Source organism: Sinohyriopsis cumingii, chromosome 10 (assembly GCF_028554795.1).
Source record: "Sinohyriopsis cumingii isolate HCF-2022 chromosome 10, ASM2855479v2, whole genome shotgun sequence".
NCBI lineage: Eukaryota > Metazoa > Mollusca > Bivalvia > Unionida > Unionidae > Sinohyriopsis > Sinohyriopsis cumingii.
In genome coordinates, this window is record NC_142970.1 from 118,817,441 (window position 1) to 118,839,706 (window position 22,266).

At 36.7% G+C, this 22,266-nt stretch overlaps 1 protein-coding gene and 1 pseudogene across 1 annotated transcript in view; both read left to right on the forward strand.

Moving 5' to 3' along the window:
- The first annotated feature begins 15,437 nt into the window (after positions 1-15,437).
- LOC149791100 (uncharacterized) lies at positions 15,438-19,576 on the forward strand (annotated as a pseudogene).
- An 874-nt stretch (positions 19,577-20,450) lies between these two features.
- The window catches only part of LOC149791101 (uncharacterized), a 128,940-nt gene continuing 127,124 nt past the window's right edge, over positions 20,451-22,266 (forward strand). Inside the window, exon 1 of the mRNA XM_089973281.1 lies at positions 20,451-20,797. The gene's annotated coding sequence lies outside the window, so the exon portion shown is untranslated. The remainder of the gene's footprint in view (positions 20,798-22,266) is intronic.

Consider the following 22,266-nt stretch of genomic DNA (forward strand, 5'->3'; position numbering starts at 1 on the left):
CACCTTGTTATCCAAATATTTTATCAAGTCCAATACGATATCTTGTTCTAGGATCGTGCAAATTTATTGTTATAAACCCGTGCGGAGTAGTTTGCGCTCGTGAAAAGAAGTTTCTGAATTTAATTATATCCATGTCACCGCTGCACCAGGTTTGATGAATATTTCGCAACGTGTGTGTGTCTACGCCATTAAACACAACTAAAATATTACAGTTATCTCTGATCACTTTTGGTATTTGTGTGTATCGTTGAGTAACATAGATCACATCTGTATTTTTATGTCTACCACGGGAAAAAATCCTAGCTGGATTTGATTGTTTATCTAGCATCACATCGTCGTATACAACTAAATTATTAATAAGTCCGTCTAAAACATCTACGGACGGTGCTTCATCAATATCTGTTATAAACTCTATAACATCATTATTTTCGTCCAGTAATCGCGCGTTTTCGTTAAAATCTTTAAGTACTTCATAACATCGTTGATCATCAGCGGATGGTGCTACCAAATACAACTTATCCCATTTCAACCATCTCATTATCAGATTAAGTAATAATTGCGTCTTACCCGATCCAGATGGTCCCATGATAATCATTCTGATGGAATTTGGTAGTGCAGGATGGTGCTTAACTGGCTCTCGCTGCCGAGTTGCTGAGAAATCAATTATATCCATATATATTATAACATGAATTTATATTGTTTACGCTGTAAAGTTAAAACTCCAACCACTGATTTAGCTACGGTTATAACAAAAAATAAAAAAATAGCGTATGGTGGAAAATGTTCTGTGTGCGGTAGAAAGAAATTTTCGTTTTTACCTAATAAGCGCGGTGGTGATATTGCTAATTTGATGTCAAAGTTTCCAGGTGCTCCATGGGCTAAATACAGCGGAGAAAAACATTTACCAGGATATAATTATTGCGGTCCTGGTACTCGACTCGATATCAGGCTCGATAATCAAGATCAACCAAAACCAGGCGAGGAACCAATAAATGCTATTGATCGAGCTTGTCATGTTCATGATGTAGCTTATAAGAGTAAAAATCTACAAGATAGGTATATTGCAGATGTGAAATTTATTCATGCACTAAATTCTATAAAAAATAAAAATATCAGAGAATCATTAGCTAATTGGTTAGTAAGATCTGCGATGAAAAGTAAATTAGCGCTAGGGGCTGGTAATATATAATGGAATCGATTTATTATTCACCAATTGGATACTGGAAGGGTAAAGCAGCAATTGGTAAACTTGCTGATGCAGCAGCAGTTAAACATTCTACTGCTAGCGCGTGGTTGTCCAGGCAGGCAATATGGCAAATTTATCTACCACGTCCTAAACAAATTAAGTACGCGTATTTCGATGTCAGTGTTCCCAATGAAGTTCATCAATCTGATATTCTGTTCTTACCGCATGATACTGTGCGTGGAAAAACGTACAAGTACGCGTTAACTGTCATTGACGTTGCAAGTAGATATAAAGAAGCAGAACCGTTGTTAGCGACTAAAATAGCTGCTGAAGTAGCTGACGCATTTAAAGGAATTTATCAACGAGGACCCGGACCACAAGGTGGTCTGCGATGGCCACAGCTGCTACAGGTTGATCCTGGCAAGGAATTTCTTGGTCCAGTATCATCGTTGATGAAACAACATAATACCAAAATACGACGAGGCATACTGCAATTCATCGTGATCAGGCAATTGTTGAGCGATTTAATCGAACACTCGCTGAGCGGTTATTTGGATATCAATACGCGAGGGAATTGATTCAGGATGAAAGATCTCGTGAATGGGTGGCAAGATTACCAAGCGTGATAGCTGCGCTAAATAGCGAGATCACACGAACAACCAACATGAAACCCATTAGCGCGGTCACAAAAAAAATATACCAACACAACGAAAAGATATTGAAAAACAAAAAATATTGGGTGATGTTACAGTTAGATATTTATATGAACCCGGCGAACTTGAAGGTGGTAGCGCGAGAGCGACTGATCCTATTTGGAGTGTTACCACACACAAAATATCTACCGTGACAAGATCCTCAAGTAGACCTGCAATCTACAGATTAGATTCGGCTGCTCCTCAACGCGGATTTGTACGTGAACAATTACAAGTAATCCCCACGGATACACAATTACCGCCAAAATCACTTCACTGATTTCGATCACTTAACTAGCACCCAGGGCGCTGGCGCCTCTACGTCGATTACACTCAAGACAGGTCAACATGGTATTTTCTCGTATACGACCGCGACTATTATCTTTTATGTCTACGGTAAATTGTCTTGAATCATTACTCGAATACCTCCACAGCATTATACAATTGCAACTGACGCAATGATTATTCTGCTGCTGTTTTAACTCAATAATAAATTCAACATCAAGATCGAAGTCACGTTTATTGTTTTTTTGTCAGATTGTTTGTATCCGATTAATTTTTTTCTTATTATATCATCATCGATGATGTTAAATTTATCAACGATTTCAGGAATTATAATTCTACGTAATTGAGATATTTTTCTGACCCTCGATACCGCTAAATAAACTAAATTTGACCACTCGATGTGATCGTCTAGAATCCAGACTCGTGTATCAGAAATAGTTAATCCCTGAGACGAGTGGATTGTCATGGCGTATCCCAACACCCATGGAGATTTGTCAGCGTGCAATGCATCTTCAACCACACTGATATCAACGGCGACAATATCATTTAATACGAGATTCTGTTTCCTTGACTCTGTCAAGGGTCCTGGAATATCAACATTAATATTCTGTTTTCGTGTATCTGATGGTCTATAACACAACGGTACGGGTAATTCTGAGTATTTTTCTTTATGTAGTCGAAATAACTGTTGTTGTAAATTGTCTCTGATTATTTTTCTACTTGCTACGATTAAATCGGTGGGTCTCCATAAATTTAAAAAATCACCCATTGATGTCTCTGAGATCACTCCACGTATTATTTCACACTGAATTTTGTTTGATTGCAATCTGATTAATTTTTTAAACTCCTTTAAATTTGCATCGAGAGCTCTATGATCATCATCTATTTCTTCATAATAATCAACGAAATTTTTTAACCAATCATGTGGAGATGGTCCAACAAAAGGCGGCGGTTGACCATGATCGCCACACATTATTATAGCGTTATTTTTCGTCAACAACCAATCAAGAAACATTTTGAATGTATCCAATGACACCGTACATATCTCGTCCCAAATAATTATTTTAGGTATATATTTTTCTCCCATTCGTTCAGGAGTCCATGTATCTCCGCGCCACCGAAAGAAACTATGATACGTGCACGATTGTACTTGCCGTTGTTTCATCTCCCGTGCAAGTCTATGTGTGGGTGTCAGCACGATAATATCTGAATTTCTAAAAACATTAATCGCTCGAGTCGTTTTGCCGCATCCACCAGGTCCATTGAGATATACTGTCTTATATCTAGTTATTGGATCACTCAACGATGGCGCTTTCGACATTTCTGATATTTTATTACCCTTACGATAAAAATCTCTCATTGGAACATCTGCTGATTCTGTGTAATTGTGTAATAGTTCTTTTTTTATTCTCCACGAACCCCATCGTTCATCATCACTTGTAAATTTCATAACAGGTTCTAAATATTTACTTGAAATATAAAATGAGTCTGTTGCGACTCTGACTGCGGTCTTGGGAAATCTATTAATCATCGATAATAAATTTATGGAAACATAAGCCAACATGGAAGATCTTAGATGAGTATACTGTGGGGAGACGTCATTTATGTAACTAACGATCGTACCCAATTTTGTTCCGTCGGATAAATAAACACTTTCTCGATTTACAAATATATTTTTCGCTGTTGTATCAGCGATTATAAAATCGTACTCGGCATCATCTAGAATTAATCGTGCGTGATGTCTTTTATAATCATATGCACCACCTTGAGTAAATTTACCTATAATTTTTCTACCGAGATCTTTTGCGGTTTTGAGTTTATTAGGAATATCATCCTTAAACTCGCTAATAACTTCAGAATCTGACATGGGCAACCAAACTTTGGTCTGTGCATGATATGATATAATTGCCTCACTGACCACCAACGATGTCAGTATCATACAATCTAGCATATATCGTAATAAAACTATAGGTGCCCAAAGTTTTTCACAAAAATGTCTACCAAACCAAACATAACAAATCTTGTGAAGATTTTCGTTAAACTCGAATGATTCAATACAGGCGAATCCAGTCAGATCAAATTCAGGTAATGGTCCATTAATTGCCACTCGCGTCATCTCGTTTGTTGGGTGACCAAATCTTTCAAAGTACACAGAACAATCTCCGTATCCCAGAAAACTTCCTGGATAACATGCAACCATATCAACCGAAATAACATCATTGTAATTATATTTGGTATTCCATAATCCGCCATGTCCGTATTCGACGCAACTTACGCGTACGTCCTCGAGTAAATCAAATCGTGTTGGTTTCCATGAATTTTTTTCTCTAGCGAAATGAGCCGCAACAGATGGAACGGTAAAACAATTAGTTAGTAATTTGTCAGTATTTTCCGCGAAAAACATCTCCGCAAGATTTTTCATCTCGTCATGGAGGGATTCTGTGCGATATATTTCACCATTTGGTCTGACAAACTGATCAAATTCACCTTCCTCATTACTTTTAAATAACCATACCGATACAGGATCGTTTTTACTTATTTCGTTAATAAAATCAAACATATCTGCCCCAGAATTATCTGGGGGGTAAAATCTAACAGTTCGATCACGTGGAAATATTGTTACTGCGTTAGTCCATGCGTGCGCGTTATGATCGATAATAATTATTGGAGCTCCTTTCGATTTATATTTGGATTCATACAGAATTTCTCCCGTTATTGTCGCAACGGTTATTGGAAATTTTAATAGTTTTCCTAGTTCAGCAACATCTTTTATTGTAGCACCAGTATCCTTAACTGAATCAGTCCACGAGTTTATTTTTTCACGCCTTAAATCAGTTAATCCATTTCCACGCATCGCGTTTGTAAAGTGTTCTATTACTCGTTCGGCTACACAATTTAACCTTGAAAATTTCATCGGCGCTAGTTTATCAACATTGGTTTTTTTATTTATCTCATAGATTCCATAAATAACCGCTGTTACAGGATACGCTCGCTCATAATACGGTTTGTCAATACCCGTCAGTAGACCCGGTCTGGAATTTTTACTTAATATGACAGTTTTATTATTACCAAGGACAGGATCATATTTGTCACGGATAATCCAACTACCTGTTTCTGTTAATACAATAAATTTTACTCTGAAGAAATATTTTTGATTACCCTCGTATTCAGCGATGTAGTTGATGATAGTTGCCGCTCGCTTGTCGTTCATTGTGGCATCCGTAACTTTGTCAGCTTCCTTGACTCCGTCAGCGCGTATAATCTTGAACGTTGACCATGTATGAGATGCACCATCCGTGTAAAATTCCTTCTTGGCGTCGTGAATTTTCGAGATCAAACTTTTATTTTTCGGATCAACCAAATCTCGCACTAGCAAGTCTGGAGATAATCTGTCGAGGTTTAATTTATATTTAACAGGCCTAGTTTGGGATAATCTCTCAAACTCGTTCATATAATTAAAACAAATATTTAAAATAAAAAATATTATATATACAATGTCTCAATGCAGATGGTTGATGATCGGCTGAGTAAATCGATGCAACAAATCCTGCAGAAAGGAATTTTGCTGGATGCACTCACAAAACATACGACGAGGAAGTCTAGGACCACTACCATGTCTGCGGTGTGGTATTGGAGTGCGAGGAAAAACAGAATTATGTGGAAAGTGCGGCGGAAAACGGTTCAGAGAACTTAAAAGATATTATGACAAAAAAAATAATAATGGTGAAAATGCTATAAAATCCGTGGAGGATTATCTAAGTTTTCAGACAAACAATGATTTAAACAAATAATATTATCATATATGGAGCAAAATGAATTTGTCCAACATCCTACAATAACAAACTATGAATCAAATATTAATGGTGTTATCAGACACTGTAGGTTGAAGAGACCAGTTGGTGCTGTTTCTAATACTGGCTATCTAAAGTTCAACGCTGGAGGAAAGAAACCCTATCTATGTCATCGTTTCGTATTCGAATGTCACAAGGGGTTGATCAAAGACGGTCTTGTCATCGATCATATTGACGGGGATCCTCAGAACAATAGTTTATCCAACCTTCGAGTTGTCACACAAAGCGAGAACTCTGCACGTGGTAATACTGGAAGATGTAAAACAATCGGAAAGAGGGCAGTAAAGTCTACAAACATAGAAACTGGCGAAGAAATTATATTTCAGTCAATGGGCGCGGCTGCGAAATACTTTAATATTAATTCACGTTCGGTACAAAAAGTAGCAGAAAATATAACCAGATCTGCTTTCTCAAAGAAATATAAACAGAAAATCATCTTTCAGTATCAATAATTATCATCACCACATTGAATTATATTTACTCATTTTTTTTGGTCAAAAATTATCATTATTATACTACTTACCTGAAGGGAGATAACTCCGTTGAGCGTGTTCATGTAACTGAGTTACTTCCCCTTGACCGTGTTCACGATCGTAAGCGGAAGTTTGCTGTAACACGTCTATTTATTTTTAACATCTACGTCGTAATTAATTACTCGTAGAAAGATATTTATGGTTTCTAACTTACAAACAGAAAAAAAATGACTGTAGTTACATTGTGTAATAGTAGATCCGTTGCAAAGATTGATGATGGGGAAAAACCCAGGAAAAACCCCCCAATTATGGGTTTTCCAGGTTTCTCCACTATATATACTGGCCTCATACGCTGTGTTTTGCCCCTAAACTTGCTAGTATGTGGTGGCAGACTAGGAGTTATGGGGCCGCCTCTAAACTTGCTAGTCTGTGGTGGCAGACTAGGAGTTATGAGGTTGTACTGTCTTTATATATATCCTTGAACTTGCTAGGTTGCGGTGGCAAACTAGGAGTTATGGGATTTCTTGTGCCTGATGAACTTGGTAGAATGCGGTGGCAAGCTACGAGTTCTTGGCTGTGCTGTCCTTAATTATATGTTCTGTGTGTCCTCTAAACTCAGTAGAATGCGGTGGCAATCTGAGAGTTTAATGAGGACTATCTTTACCCCTCTTGGGCCTCTAGACCGTTGTTTGACGGGTTAGGGGCTCTCATAGAGGGTAATGTTTCGTGTGCCTGGTGAACTTGGTAGAATGCGGTGGCAAGCTACGAGTTCTTGGCTGTACTGTCTTTCATTCATTTCATAATCTGTCCCGACGAACTCGATAGGGGTTCTATTTTTTATTTTAAAGATTTATATATTATATAATGAACCATGAAAATATCAATGATGTAATTGATGCTATCAAAAAACTAGAAGAAAACAGAATTAATATATCTGATGAACTAAATCCTGAAAAAATAGTTTCTGATTTGAGATTTTACAAGAACGTAAAAACCAAGGAGTACACACACTATCATCTGAATATAAGCTCATGAAACGGATTCAGGCAGCTATGTTTCAGTCGCTAGCTACCGTAGAAGATGATCATGTGAAGGAGTTCGTTCCTCTCTCCGCCGCAGTGGAAAAAATTAGATCGCTGTTATCCCGCGAGTACGAGGCAAAGAAAACGATTAGTACTCGTATAAGACAATTAAGAAAAATTATGTCAGAGAGTAACTTCGTTACTTGTGAAACGATCCAAAGTAACCCCGTTACTGGTGATAATGAAAATGAAAGTTTTGGTAACTGGGGTCCCTGTCAACGCTGACCACGTGTAGTGTAAAATGATCAAATTTTCAGAAAAAAAATATTTTTTTTGCAAGACCGATTAATTTGTACCAAACACAATTTTGTATCAGTAATAAAATATTTTTTTATTTATTTTTTTTAAGTTGATCGAATTTGAGTCTGATCTCTGTTAAGAAATCCTCGTGTATAAAAACACTCCATTACATAAAGATCTACGATTTCACATACAGATTTATTACAAGCTCTTCTCCACGTAGGTCAATTAAGCGATTAAGGTGGTCCGTGAGTTTGAAATTTATTCGTGACAAATACTGATTATGTGTGCGTAGATAAACAGGATTGGTTGGTACTTGTACGATCAAATCGCCAGGGGGAACTTGTGGTGTGAACGTGTATAGGATGTATCCTTGTTGAGCCTGATTTGATTTTCCAAGATCTACTTGATAACTGCCTTCGATTACGTCACAAACTAGATTAACCACGATCGTCGATGTTATATTAACGATTCCCGGAGATACGTGTCTACCGCCGCCGAGTGGATCATTATCATATCTAAGAATAAACTCCAGTGGAGTTATTTTTTTCCATGCATCTATTATTTTAGGAAAGTTTTCGTTGATAAGATCCTTGAGTGCTTTTGTCAAGTCGTCGGTGGCAAATCCTGGTAGTATAAAATCTAATAAATCCGCTTCAGTTATTTTATAATGATCAAGATAGGTTCGTCTAATACTTTTATCCGTCTTAAGCGGAAGAACACTTTCATTTATAACATCAATAAAATATCGATTAACGTATTTAAGATCTAATATAATTTGATTCAGATGTTGTATTTTTTCAATAATTTTTTCTTTCAGATTGTTATTAGGAAACTCCAGAATATAATTTTTAAACAACTGTGTTAATGTCGTTAATGTACTCGTAAACTCGGTCTTAATTTCGTCGGATATAATCCTGACATATTCTTCACCAACAGTTGTGGTTGAAGCTGTCACATCAACAACAACAAAATGAGGAAATACTGGTGTAATAAGTTTTCCACCAGCAGCAACAACAGAATCTCTCCATGCTGGATACTGGTGAGAAAATCGATATCCTGGAACTGTTATAAGTTTTGCTTTGTCCGTGAGAAATTCACCTAACTTCGGTTCTGATGGTCCATGATATTCTGGCATGATATCAGGCCAACCTAGTACGGATCTTATCGTGGACTGATAAATATCAACGACGTAATCAGGCGAGTTTATTTCAATCGTCGAGGACAGGGTCGGTTCATGAACATTAATTGATATTTTTGCTTCTTTTCCGGTTATTGATTTTATTCTACGCTGAAATTCATCATTGATTTGTTCGACCTCATAACTACCAGTTGGTATTCCAACAACAACCCAGTCAGGTGTTCCATCAGGTTTGTTTTTATCAGCGAATACAAGCGAATTATTTGCTGGTGTACCATTAAATGATTTTGATCTGATATTTGGCCAGCTGTAATATACTCGTAATTGTGCTAGTGCAATTTCATTCGCGCGAATTGCTGTTGGAAAATTGATGTTAAATTCAGGATTAATCGAGTTTAGCGAGATCATCGTGGTCTTGTGCGGGGTTGTGTTCGTCACGATCTGCTGGAGTAATTCTGTCATTATTAATACTTGTATCTTTAATACCGATACCCTCGTCGTATATTTTAGTCATCATTGAAAACTCGAAATCAGATATAATTCCATCATTGAGACTCGCTGATAACAACGAGGATAATTTCGAGTATGCTACCGTCGCTGTGTGTAATTTTATTATGTAATCGGATAATTTTTCGTTCGTGCAAGTACATATTTTTTTTGTGATGATATTAAGCACACCTGCAATAGTTGTTGCTGCTGAAATACAAATAGTTACAGCTACTGGTGCCATCATTGTCAACGCTGATAATATGACACCGGTTTCAGCAACAACAGCGGATACTGAATAAACAATCACATCAACGATAACTAATCGTCGTCGATATTTTTTTACTTTTACTGTATATTGCTCGACTCGATCTTTCAACGCTGCTTGCCATTCACGCGCTTGATTGTACCTAAATCCTTGAACGTCGATAGCACTCATTATATTTTATGCCGTAACCAATTGAGGTGTTTCAGCTACAAATTCCAAACACCACCAGTAAGATGTTGCGGCTAATTTTTTATCAGCTGCTTCCAGAGTAAATATTTCCTCGGTTCCGCTATTTAATATGACAGATACAACCCCGGAAAACCTGTCGGTGGAATGACGCCATGGAAACGTTGTAAATATTTCAAATTTTGCAGCACTAAACACAGACAGCCTGTACACGCCAGTGACTGTTGCGGTATATTTGATAGTATTATTTTGCTGCGACCATGTTGCAAATCCCGATGATACAGTGTACACGATGTTTGTGATATGTCCGGGAGTTATTCCGGTTGGAATTTTAATCAAGTTGGTTTTGTTAACGATCTCAGGAATTCCCGCTACGATGTTTTGCTGGGTTTGTTTAATCGTGTCAATGTTGGTCTTGATATCCTGCTGTGTTTGTTTGATCGTGTCAATGTTGGTTTTGATATCAACGAGTTTTGTGTTAACGACAAACGGAGTTCCGAAGAATTCTTCTGTGGTTCTTTGATGGTTTCTGCGAAATCTTGCAAAAGCGCCCATGTGAACGTCATACTCGGCCCGTAACGTGGATAATTTACCATCTACGGTGTCAACATACCTTTTCGTTGCAGCATCTTCGTCGGATGTTGGATCTCTTAAAACTACTATTTTGTTTCCGTTCATGCTGAGTTCACCCGTCATTGTGTCGCCGGTGTTTTTCACGCGATTAGCAACGCTTCTTCCAATTTCATCTCTAATGGTTGTAAACGATATACTCGAATCTTTGATTCTACCACCGTCAGTGAACACAGGAATATTATCTGTAACTGCACCGAGTACTCGTCGAACTATATCATTCCATTTGATATTGCTGCTTTTTAGTTTACCATGTCGATCCTGAAAAATAACAACCTCATCTGGGTCAACTCCAGCCAGGTTCATAATATCAGCGAGGTTATCCTTAGTCGCTTACTTCGATAGATCAAAGTCGCCGGGCTTTTTCTTAACACGTGAAGAAGATCTTCCGTAAATATCAACCATTATAATAAGACCTGTTGTTTAAAACGAATCGGTTGCTTGTATAATCATGCACGACTTTATGTGGCGGCCTGGATGATTTTGATATAGCGTCGAGTACATTAATTACTTCACGACCGCATATTGGCGGATCTGTCATTGTTTGTGTGGGTAGCGTTGAATACCAAACTTTGGTTGTTGCTTGAAGTGGTGCAACATACTTGATAAATTCAACAGGCGGAGCTAACCCGTATGAATCAAAATAAACGATTCCACGTGGATCAACCGCGTATGATACCCAATGAGTACCAGGTCCGGAACGTTCGTCGAGATTAATAATACCTGTTTCGAGTTTGTTTGGTTGTTTTGGTAATTGATCTCGCATGAAAACACCTCTAAAGGCTTTTATTTTTAATCGTTTAGCGGCATCAAGTAAATCAAAATTTGATGCTGGAACGTCTAACGTGGAAGCCTCAGGCCTCTTCCCCAACGAGATCCTGGCAATCTTAAGCCGCGTCCCTTTTTTTTGTACCCTTGCCCTGTTGCTTTCTTTAGAGCCATTCCAGCAGCTGTTCCAACAGCACCTAACGCGACTGCCTTTGCTACGGCTGGCGCGGCAGCAGCTATTAACGCTGGAATAGCCGCGAGAAGTGGAAAAATACCACCTGTTTTAATTGAGTCTTTAACCGCACCCGCAGAGAGATTGAGTTTGACGCCTGTTTTTGATTGTTTAGCGTCGTTGAAATGTTTAAGCTGGCGTTCTGATAATGATAGTTTATTTTGACCACCCGTGATCTGATCTCGCTTTAGTGATATTTTCATTCCGCAATTTTTTGCTGAATTTGATTGAAGGTTTTTAATCTGACCGTGAGTCAGACTGACACTAACGTGTTGATATGGCATTTTATGATAATACTCGTGTTTTTAAATAACACGATTAAAGATTTTCCACTGGTGCATCAACGACTCTCATTCGACCACTGCCACCTTCAAGTAACATGGCTCTATCGCTAAGTATAACCGCGATTGCTCTATAATTAACATTACCTGTATCTAATGTTGCTTTAAGATGTATATCAACGACAGATTGTTTTGACAGATCAAGATGCTCCAGTGAGAAATAATAAATCGGATACAAGGTTCTGAAATCATATTGTGATATTTGCAACCCAGTATCTACATTTTGATCATGTCCCATAAATGACATCAAACGATGATATGCACGTCCTACATGATTTTGTGCATAATTTATTTGTATATTCTCCGTTGGTTCTTGTTGTCCGTTTATCCGTAAGGAAATATTTGTGAGACCCATTTGGTTAAATATCATATGAGAGTGAGTTTGTGAGTTTAAACGATTAATTTCCTGAAACGCAATAAAAATATGCCGCGGTGCAGAAACACCTTGTTGTGATGCTATATGCCATGTAAACTGACCGTTAACGTTAGTTTGCATACTATCTGTGCTTGTTATCAACCATGACAACAAGGATTTACCGCCTGTGTCCATGAAGGAAATCAATTTTTGTTCTTCTGCGATCGTTGGAGTCATTACCGGCATCCACAGTGAAAGTTTCGATAATATTACTTTACCAGCATCACCAACAGGTCTCCACAGAGCGTCGTCATCATTAACTTTTCTTACAAGAACAACCGTGTGTCTAGCTCCAAAAATAACCCTTTTAACATTCCTGCAAAATCCAAAAATGTGCGATAGTGGAATTGTACATGAAAAACCTCTATTGTCTCCTGACAACATATTTCTACGCGTTGCAAATCCCAAGTTGAAATTTTCATTAGAACCATGAACCACTGGCCACACAGGAGCATCAGCGGTATCGGCATCGTTTCTTGGTCGTCTTATATGATACGGATTGCTTTCAGGGTGATCGGAGTTATCTTTCACAAACATCATTGTGGGACCTGCTGATCTTGTATAATCATCAGAATATCTTGCTAGACCAATTATTGTTGTAGCAACGTCTACATCTTTCTCAATCGATTCAATATTTTTTCCATCAATCATATACGTGGCACTATCAAATAATGCCATGATCCCGTTGTTGACAAAACCAGCTTTTACTGCACCTGCGTAATTAGTATCATCCGTTTTTATAATTGTACCTTCTACTTCAATAAAGGCCTCAGCGGGTAAAAAGTATCTACTTGTGTCATGAACTTGTAGTTCAATTCTTCCACGTTGATCTGGTACTCGTGCGTCATAAGAATAAAACTGATAATCACATACCGATTCATCTTCAAGGACAGGTGCTTCCATGTCAAATGCTGTGTCGGATACACGCTTGAACATTTTATTATAATTATTTCGTCTAACACGTTGATTACCGCGTTCGGAAAATTCCACTTCGGGAAGTTCCACTTCCGGATATCAAACTTGAGATATTATTTCCCGATTCACCGAGTCCCTGATCTGCTAACGCTGCTAGTTTTTGATTTGCAGCTTGATTTATTATTTTACTTACGTCTGCGGGCATAATATCAGTACTTGCCAGTTTCACTGGTGGTTGTCGTTTTCGTCGCAATATTCGTGCTAGTCTATCTTTGATCGCCGAGAACGCCTTACCAGCAACATCGACAATTGCACCAGGAGCTTTTTCACGAACAATATCGATAGCTTTCATCGATAATTGTTTTGCAACGGGTGCTACTTTTGGAGCTATCCTTGTAAACAATCCCCGAATGACATCACCAAGTCCATCTCCGTAAATAACACTATAGATTGGTAATCGTGAGTTTACCGCTCTGACCTGTACGGGTTTACGATGATTATTATGTACGATCATCTTATTTTATTTACCATTTATCTAATCGCGGTGACTAATCATCAACAAGCTCATCAATAAGTTCTCGGTAAACGTCGATATCCATGATACCACCTTGAAATAGTCGCCGGCAAATATCAGCTGCTTCATTGGTTATTTCTGGTGAATTATTTCCGGCACGTTTTCCTCCTATGAGAACCTCTAACCGTGACACGTTATTGAGGATATTATCAGGACATAAACCAGATCCTGTTTTAGGTTCATCTTGAGGTGTTTTAAATACTGGTGGTTGCATTACCGGATAAAGTACTTCAGTGACGACCGGGGAGTCACTTCTTCGAAATCCATGTGGTGAATCTGTCGGTGTAAATGTCATTTCGGGCGCGGGAATTTTACGTAAAGGTGGAGGAAGTTTCCGCTGGGAGGGTTGTTCTTGTCCTAGTTGTTTCATTCTCTCGTTATAAAGTCTTTTTACTTCTTCATGAAGACTTTCGTATTCTGGACCTCTAGCTTGTTTTTTGTTGTAATATACGCGATATATCCATTTAATGAAATTATCATCATTTACTTTTTCATGACGTGGTTTTAAAATACTAGATTTATTAAATATACCAAATAATATCATCTCAGGTAATTTTTCTCTTTCAGTATTTCTAATATCATCAACAACCCCTTCGTTAAATCTTGCAATCAATTCTAAGTTTTCTCCTACTGGTTTGGATTCAGATGTATGTTTTTTTCTCACGTCGGCGACTTCAGTACGAAGTTTTTCAATACCTTCAAGTATTTCTTCACCGACAGGTGGAGGTTGAGCTGCATCTATTTCCCTGGCTATGCCAGGTGGGAGATCTCGTAAAATCTTTTTGTCTGTTTAGTTCTTCTTGCTATTTTTTCAGTCTGCGCCGCAGTTTGTTTTGATACCGGAAGAAGATCTTCTTTGATGACAGTTGTAACTTTCTCAGTAGCTGCAGTGACGGGCTTAAACAGTTTTTTAGTTTCTTCTTCGTACTCAACTTGAGCTTCTTGCTGCGCTTGTAGATTTTTTCTAAATGAATCTCTAACAGGAAGAAATTTTTTAATTGCTTCTAATCGTTCTCGAGCTATCCTTGCAGTATAAGATTCCGGATATACCATTTTATTATAACATAATGATTTAATTATTATAACAGCAAAAGGAGTGATGATAAAATTAAACAGATATCATTTCATATAATGAACAACTGTGCGTGGCTGCGTCAAGGAACAACAGATAAATGCAACAAAAGGTGTCGTGGAGAATATTGCAAAAAACATAATTATCTTATAAAGAAAAATTCTCATGCTGGTTCACGAAAATGTGTTGGATGTAACAACGGCGTTAGAGGATTATATCAGATTTGCAAAAATTGCGGTGGAGATCGATACAGAAGTTTGATGATATATTACAAAAAAAGAAAGAACATAAATCCAAAAATAGAAAAACCACCATCAGAACTTGAATATTACTTGAAACATAAAACAAATTCCCAAGATTCCGAAGATTGAGCAGCAGAGAGGCCTTGTCTACGGTTCTGTTTGGGACAAACAATAATCGTAGACGTGGTATTGACCTCTATGAAGGGTCACTGTTTTTTTTTTGGTCTAAACACAAAGGTGACCATTCCCTTAAGTGGTCTGTTCACCCTCTCTGCTGCTCGGACAGTGGTGTCAAAGACAGGATATAATACTAAAAGATAGAGATTCAAGATAAAGATATATATTTAAAATATAACAGATGCAAGGTATGGATTTCCATATTTTCAGGGATCGATTGGACGTTACCTTCGAAATAAGGCAAGTTTCAGTTATCGCATTATTTTGAACTACTGAGCTGATACCATTGTCTCTTGTATCCGTGAAACATGATTATATCTGACTTGCCTAATGAACTTGATTTAATGGATCCGTTACAGACTAAATATTCATTGTTACGATTCATTGATTATATATGCTGTTAGATTATTTGTAAGGGTGTACATGAGGAAGACAGATCCTAGACGGTGAATACAGTACATCTCTTGAAAGACATTTCTTATTTTGTTGTTGCAGATTTAGGATAATGAGTAAAATTTGAGAACTATTGTTTAATGGTTAGGCACTTGTAATGTAGTCATTCGGACTTTATTTCTGTACATAGCTGAATAAAGATGTTCTTAATAGTTCATTAATAATATACCTGTAAGGCAAGTTATAAAAATCAATGTTCATAAATTGATATATGTGGAATTCAAAGGACGTCGATGAATCAGGACACAATGGTGGACTTCTAATATTTTGTTTTTGCATTCCAAAAATGAAAAATAAATACCTAAATCTGTATCACACATACACACACACTCTTCAGATATTTACTTTACCTATTACTATTATACAAGTGCTTTTTATGCCAAATATTAACCACTTCGATGGCCTAAGTGGTTAGAGCGTCCGTCTTGGATGCGGGAGGTCGCGGGTTCGAACCCTGGTAGTCATTCCAAAGACATACAAAAATGGTACTAACAGCTGCCTCCATTGGCTCTCAGCATTAAGAGGTTAGTGTTAGTACTGGTCGGGCTGGTGTCAGTATAATGTGACTGGGTGGGACATGAAACTACATGTCTGCAGCATGATGCCCCATTGCTAGACATCACTCAAAACTGTCCACTGCAGACATCGTAGCTATGACTGAACAATTTTTAAAGCTTGGTTAAAAATCAAAATCACACGGACACACACACGCATTTTAGTAGTATACAGGTACTAAACTAATTTGCTAACTTTAATTATCCCACTTTATTTACGTCAAAAGTCAACCTAAGTAGAGAGAGAGAGAGAGAGAGAGAGAGAGAGAGAGTCATTTGGTTGGTATGTTTGCCATACCTATTTTAAGTTTTATTGGTTACCATACTAAAAACACTTTAAAATCGACACAATATGGACAAAATTCTTATGTTGTACCGTTATGCCATACACATATCTACCGACATATTGTGAACCATCGAAAGAACTTCAATTCCAGTGTTTGTGAACTATACTGGTTAGAGACCAATTCTCGCCGGATACAAATTGTCACCATAGTAATAATAACTCGTGACCGCACGCGAAGTTTTCGTTCCTGTTTAGAAAGTAAGAAGACTGATTAAAGCTGACAAGCTGACAAGACTGATTAAAGCTGAGCGAAAATAAGCACAAGGCAAGTCCATTACGTAAAGAAATTACCAAAATCCCCACTTTAGCCCCTTACGCCTCCATTTACTGACATAGGGAGTCACGTGGTACATTTAACATGCATAGTAACATAGAAGAAGAACTACGTCATAAAACATTACCTTGATGTAGGCTCCTGCTTTTATAGCAGACGCTGTAAAGGAGAAATACAACATGTACACAATAAATCATCCTCAATTACGCATTTTCCTTTTTCCACACTTATGCAAAAATACAACAAACAGCATGGCCGCAGCATTCATATCTAATTTATTATCAGATCGTGTTAACACAAATCCACTAGCATTCGCGGCGTCTCCAGACTCCATATTTTACTTGCAAAGAAAGGTCAAGGGTCAATAGCCAGGGAGCATTGATTATTATATTTCTCTCTAAACGGGGAAACAACTCTTTTAGAAAATATTACACTGAAACACAATTGTTATCCTTCTATGGTACTGCGTTCACCATTACTATCAACAAGAACGCAACTATCAATTATTCCAGGCCATAATAAAAAGATTATAAACTAGTAAAATTCAATACTTACTATTTTGGGACAATTAAAAAATAACCAACTTCCTAATTGTCATTTAATATGTTTTATTTATCTCTTTTGGTTATCAAAAAATCTATATGAAACAGCTATAAAAAATAAAATAAAAAATAATTAAAAAATGACAAATATTCATTAGTCCACATATTAAGGCATCTAAAAGGTGTTTTCCACTGCACATTTTTAAGATTTATTAATTTTTTGTACATCATTATACTTTTTTGTCACAATCTTAATAATTCATGAGAAAGAGAAATGATGATTATTTCCTCAAATAAATCAACACAAGCAATATGAAAACTGTTAAGAAAAATAATATATTTCTGTTGAATGTTACCTACAGCAGTAAAGACAAGAAACAAATTACTTAATTTTATTTTTAGCAATGCCAAAGAGGTATAGAACTTAAGAACTTCAATCGGCTGTGTCATCTGTAAAGCAGAAAAGGCTCACAATTTCACAAGCATCCAGGGAATTCCAAGTCCCTAGAAAAACTGTAGAAGATCATGTCAAGGGGAAGGTACAAAAAAAGGCCCCTGGAAGACGTCCAATGTTAACAAAAAATGAATAATTGTCCATGGTCAATTATATGAAGTATTCGGCACAACAAGGTTTTCCGCTGACCAGAAAAATTACCAGGCAATATGTAATTACCATCATGAAGTATAATGGGCGCCATTCTCTATTTAACATGAATAAAGGTCCCAGCGACAAATGGTTCAGAAATTTCTTTAAGAGACATCCAGAACTATCAGAGAAACATGCTGAGCCACAGGATCGAGGCAGGAATAGGATGTCAAATATGCATGTGATGATTCAATACTTCACTCTTCTTGAAGACACACTATACAGATTAGGATTAGACAACAAAACAGATCAGATTTTCAACTATGATGAAACAGGATTTAGTGGAAAAGAAAAAAGTAGTCAGAAAGTTATTGGTATCAAAGGCCAACACAGTTACCAACAATCTGTCACAACATCTGGTCATATCACTGCGCATTTATGCATATCTGCAAGTGGAAAAATTCTTCCATCCTTTTTATTTTTGAAAGATGTTTACTTCATTTGGCTTATAACACTCTTCACTCATTGGTTTAAGGAATTATTTTTACGTCATTGTGGATCAGCAAGACCAGTGCTACTTATCATGGACAACCTGACAGTCACATAAGCCTAGATGTCATCAAGCTTACACGAGATAATCAAACTGAATTACTGGGGCTGCCACCACACACAACCCACATTCTACAACCATTGGATGTGCAAGTCATTGGTCCACTGAAAGCAAAATTCACCTCAATTGCAGTTAACCTTGGCTACATCAACAGGAATCAAATATTAAATAAAGCCAAGTTCCCAATAGTGCTGTCCTATGCCCTTGGTCAGTTTACCACTTATCAGGTCAAAAAAGCCTTTAGAAAAACTGGTATACACCCATTTATTCCTGACACTATTGACAAGACAAAACTTGTCAATAGCCATTTGAAAATGGTGATTTGTCAGCCAGTCCCATCATGTGAACCATCCACATCAGCAAAACCATCATCTGATGAAGAATTACAGGCATCAGAATCAGTCTGTTCAACATGTAGTAGTTTAATTGGAGTAAATCCGTTGGTAGCAGAAGGCCTTATACCTCAACAATTATCTAACATCTTCCCAGCAGCCCTGTTAAACCACAAGTTAGAAGAGCAAAACTGGTGTTACATTCAAGGGTAATAACATGTGATGATTTTTACAGAAAGTTAGTGGAAAAGACGACAGAGAATAAGAAAAAGCAAGAACTGAAAGAATTACGTAAGAAGGAGAAATTAAAGAAAGCACAGCTGAAAGAGAATAAAGAGATGATTAAATCAAGAAAATGTTTGGAAGGAAAGAAAACCAAATCTAGCTTTGATTTTGATATATGTGGTGTGTGTAAGTGTTCTGATCCACCAGTGGAAGAGTCTGATGATGAGAATGTTGAAGATGAGGCTGTGGATATATTCTGGGTTCAATGCGGCAAGTGTCCACAGTGGTATCACCAGTCCTGTATTGGGCTATATGCTCATGAAGAGGGCAACCTTGGCAAAGATGACACAGAATTCATCTGCAGTCTCTGCCAGAACCATGAAGAAAAGTTATATTAGTGTTAATAAATAAATCTTTAATAAAAAAAATTTATGCTACAATAATGACAATTTATAATAATTTCTTTAATGTTGTGGCTTTTATATTTTTTCCCTAAATAATCTGTAAGAGAATTCATCAGCATCCCATGCTCAAACAAGTAAAAAATAATTTATTAGTGACAATAACTGAATCAGTAATAAATTATTTTTGATACAATAATGATAAATTATAATAATTGGTTTAATGGTGGTTTGTTATTATACATTTTCTCCCAAATATTATGAAAATATTAAAATAATTTTATTCGACTCGTGTTTTTAATTGTAAATTTACATTCATTGTTTCCTTTTTTTATTAAAATTATTTATAATTACACAGCCAGCTAATTGCACAAAACTGGTGTCAAAAATGTTGCGACTACTTACCTCGTTCGCCGTGAAATGATAACAAATCCTCGGCAGAAAAAAAAAAAAACCCTCATGTTGCATATGTAATTATACGTGAAATAAAATATCTTTAACTCTTCAAACTTCATTATTTCGAGATATTTAGTAAAACTGCAGAGAAGTAGACTATAATGTAACCTTAATGTTAACAAAAAATCTCGTTTATTTCAACCGGTGAACTACTAAAATTACATGCATTCCTATCATAATTCGTAACGGGTAAAGCATATTAATTTTAAGTAAAAACCAACACAAATTAACAATTTTTTAATCAGAAATAACGATATTTTCTTTAAATAAAAGAGGAAATATAATCTAATAACCATGTCTGAGTAGATCATTAATTTTCAACATGTGGCGACAATTGGTACTTACTTTCCCGCAAAGTTCTACACCAACACCGTTTCAATTAACGGTCCCCATGTAACCGTTCATGTTGCTGATTTCACATTTAACACGAGGAAGAATATTGTTAAAGGCCCTGCTTTTATGTATTCTACCTCCAAGGAGCAAGTTTATGTCGGTAGTGGATGATTTAAAAAAAAGAAGGAAAAAGTGGCGAGAATTGGTCTCCAACCAGTATACAACGGTCAACTGAATTTAAAAGAATGATGTGACATAATCAGTACATTCAATCTTACATATATTGTCAGTATTTATATGCTAACAAGTTAAAACCATACCCGGTAGTCATGTCGAAAACAGTATTCGGTACAAACGAAGTGAACTATGGGATAGCACGTATAATATAGGTCTTATTATTAAACGTCAGGACGCTACGTTGCATTACAGGTAGGTTCTTTGATAACATTTATACAATATTTTAATGTCATTGATCACACTTGTGATTAGATTGTTCATGGATCAGGTGGAGTTACGGTCAATGGGTTCTATTTCGACCTTTTTGGAACACGTTCCCTTATATTCACTTGCTGTGCTCACATCAGTGGGTAGAATATCAACCTTGTAGGATGTCGATAGAATGTATTCCTTTTAGAAAGAGAAAATCACAGTTTTATGTTTTTCCTTTAGTTAATAAACAAGGCATACAAGACATGATTAAAAATATAAGAAAATGTAAATACGAAATGGCAAAGCTCTAGCATGTCCAGCAGCAATGCATGGACGGAGAGAATATACATTTGCCATAATGTATGTTGCGTAATGTTGATGAAAATTGCTATATCTTTCACATACGTGATTAAAATGTACTTGTATCTTTGTAGTTGTGTAGATATATGAAATAAATTACGTTGATATCAGATAGTTATCATGCTCATACAGTATGTTTACCATTAAGCTCAGATACATCCACAATGGGACCGTTTCCATTGAGAATCTTGGAAAAATGTTGATATCGCATAATTCTCAAAAAGACAACAAACCAATACTTTTCTGACAACAGTGTTCTAAATTTTAAGGCCTCCAAAATAATTTGCTGGACGATATGCTATATTGCCTACAATTTATTTGATATTGTATATATCAGTCATTACAGATATATAACCAGTTGTATATTTGGGCATGCAGTTTATATGGTATTCATGATTCATTTTAAATAAATACCCAACCCTATGTCTGGGTATGAAGTAAAATTTGGTTTTCATCCGTCATTTCTAATGTACACCCTACCCAATATATCAGCATAAAGTGTGCTATTTTATCCTTCCATTATTGTTAATATATGTTCAACCCTTTATCAGAGAATGAAGTGTGAAGTTGTATGCATCCATTATATCTAATATATACTCAGCCCTTTATCAGGGCATTAATTGTGATGTTGTATTTAGCCATGACTTCTAATATATAGCAGACCCTATATTAGGGCATGAAGCGTCATATGGAACTCACCCGTCATTTCTTATATATGCCAGACCCTATATATGGGCCTGAAGTTTGATATTGTATAAATCTATCATTTCTAATAGATACCCAACCCTATATATGGTCATGAAGTGTGACATGATATGTATCCATCTTTTCTCATATATACCCCAACCGATATATATGCATGAAGTGATATGGTATGATTTCTAATTGATCGTATATTTCATTTGTATAGTATATCTGTCTTTTGGAATGAGTGTGATTGAGGTTTCTGAATGGAGTTAATGCCTACCTGACCTTTGTCGTGGTTTAAGTTGTTGTTGTTGTGGGGTTTAACGCCATTTTTCAGCACAGGATAGGCTATACATGGCGGCCAGTATTAATGGTGGAGGAAGAACCCGGGAAATCCCAGAAAGAACCACCGACCCACGAGA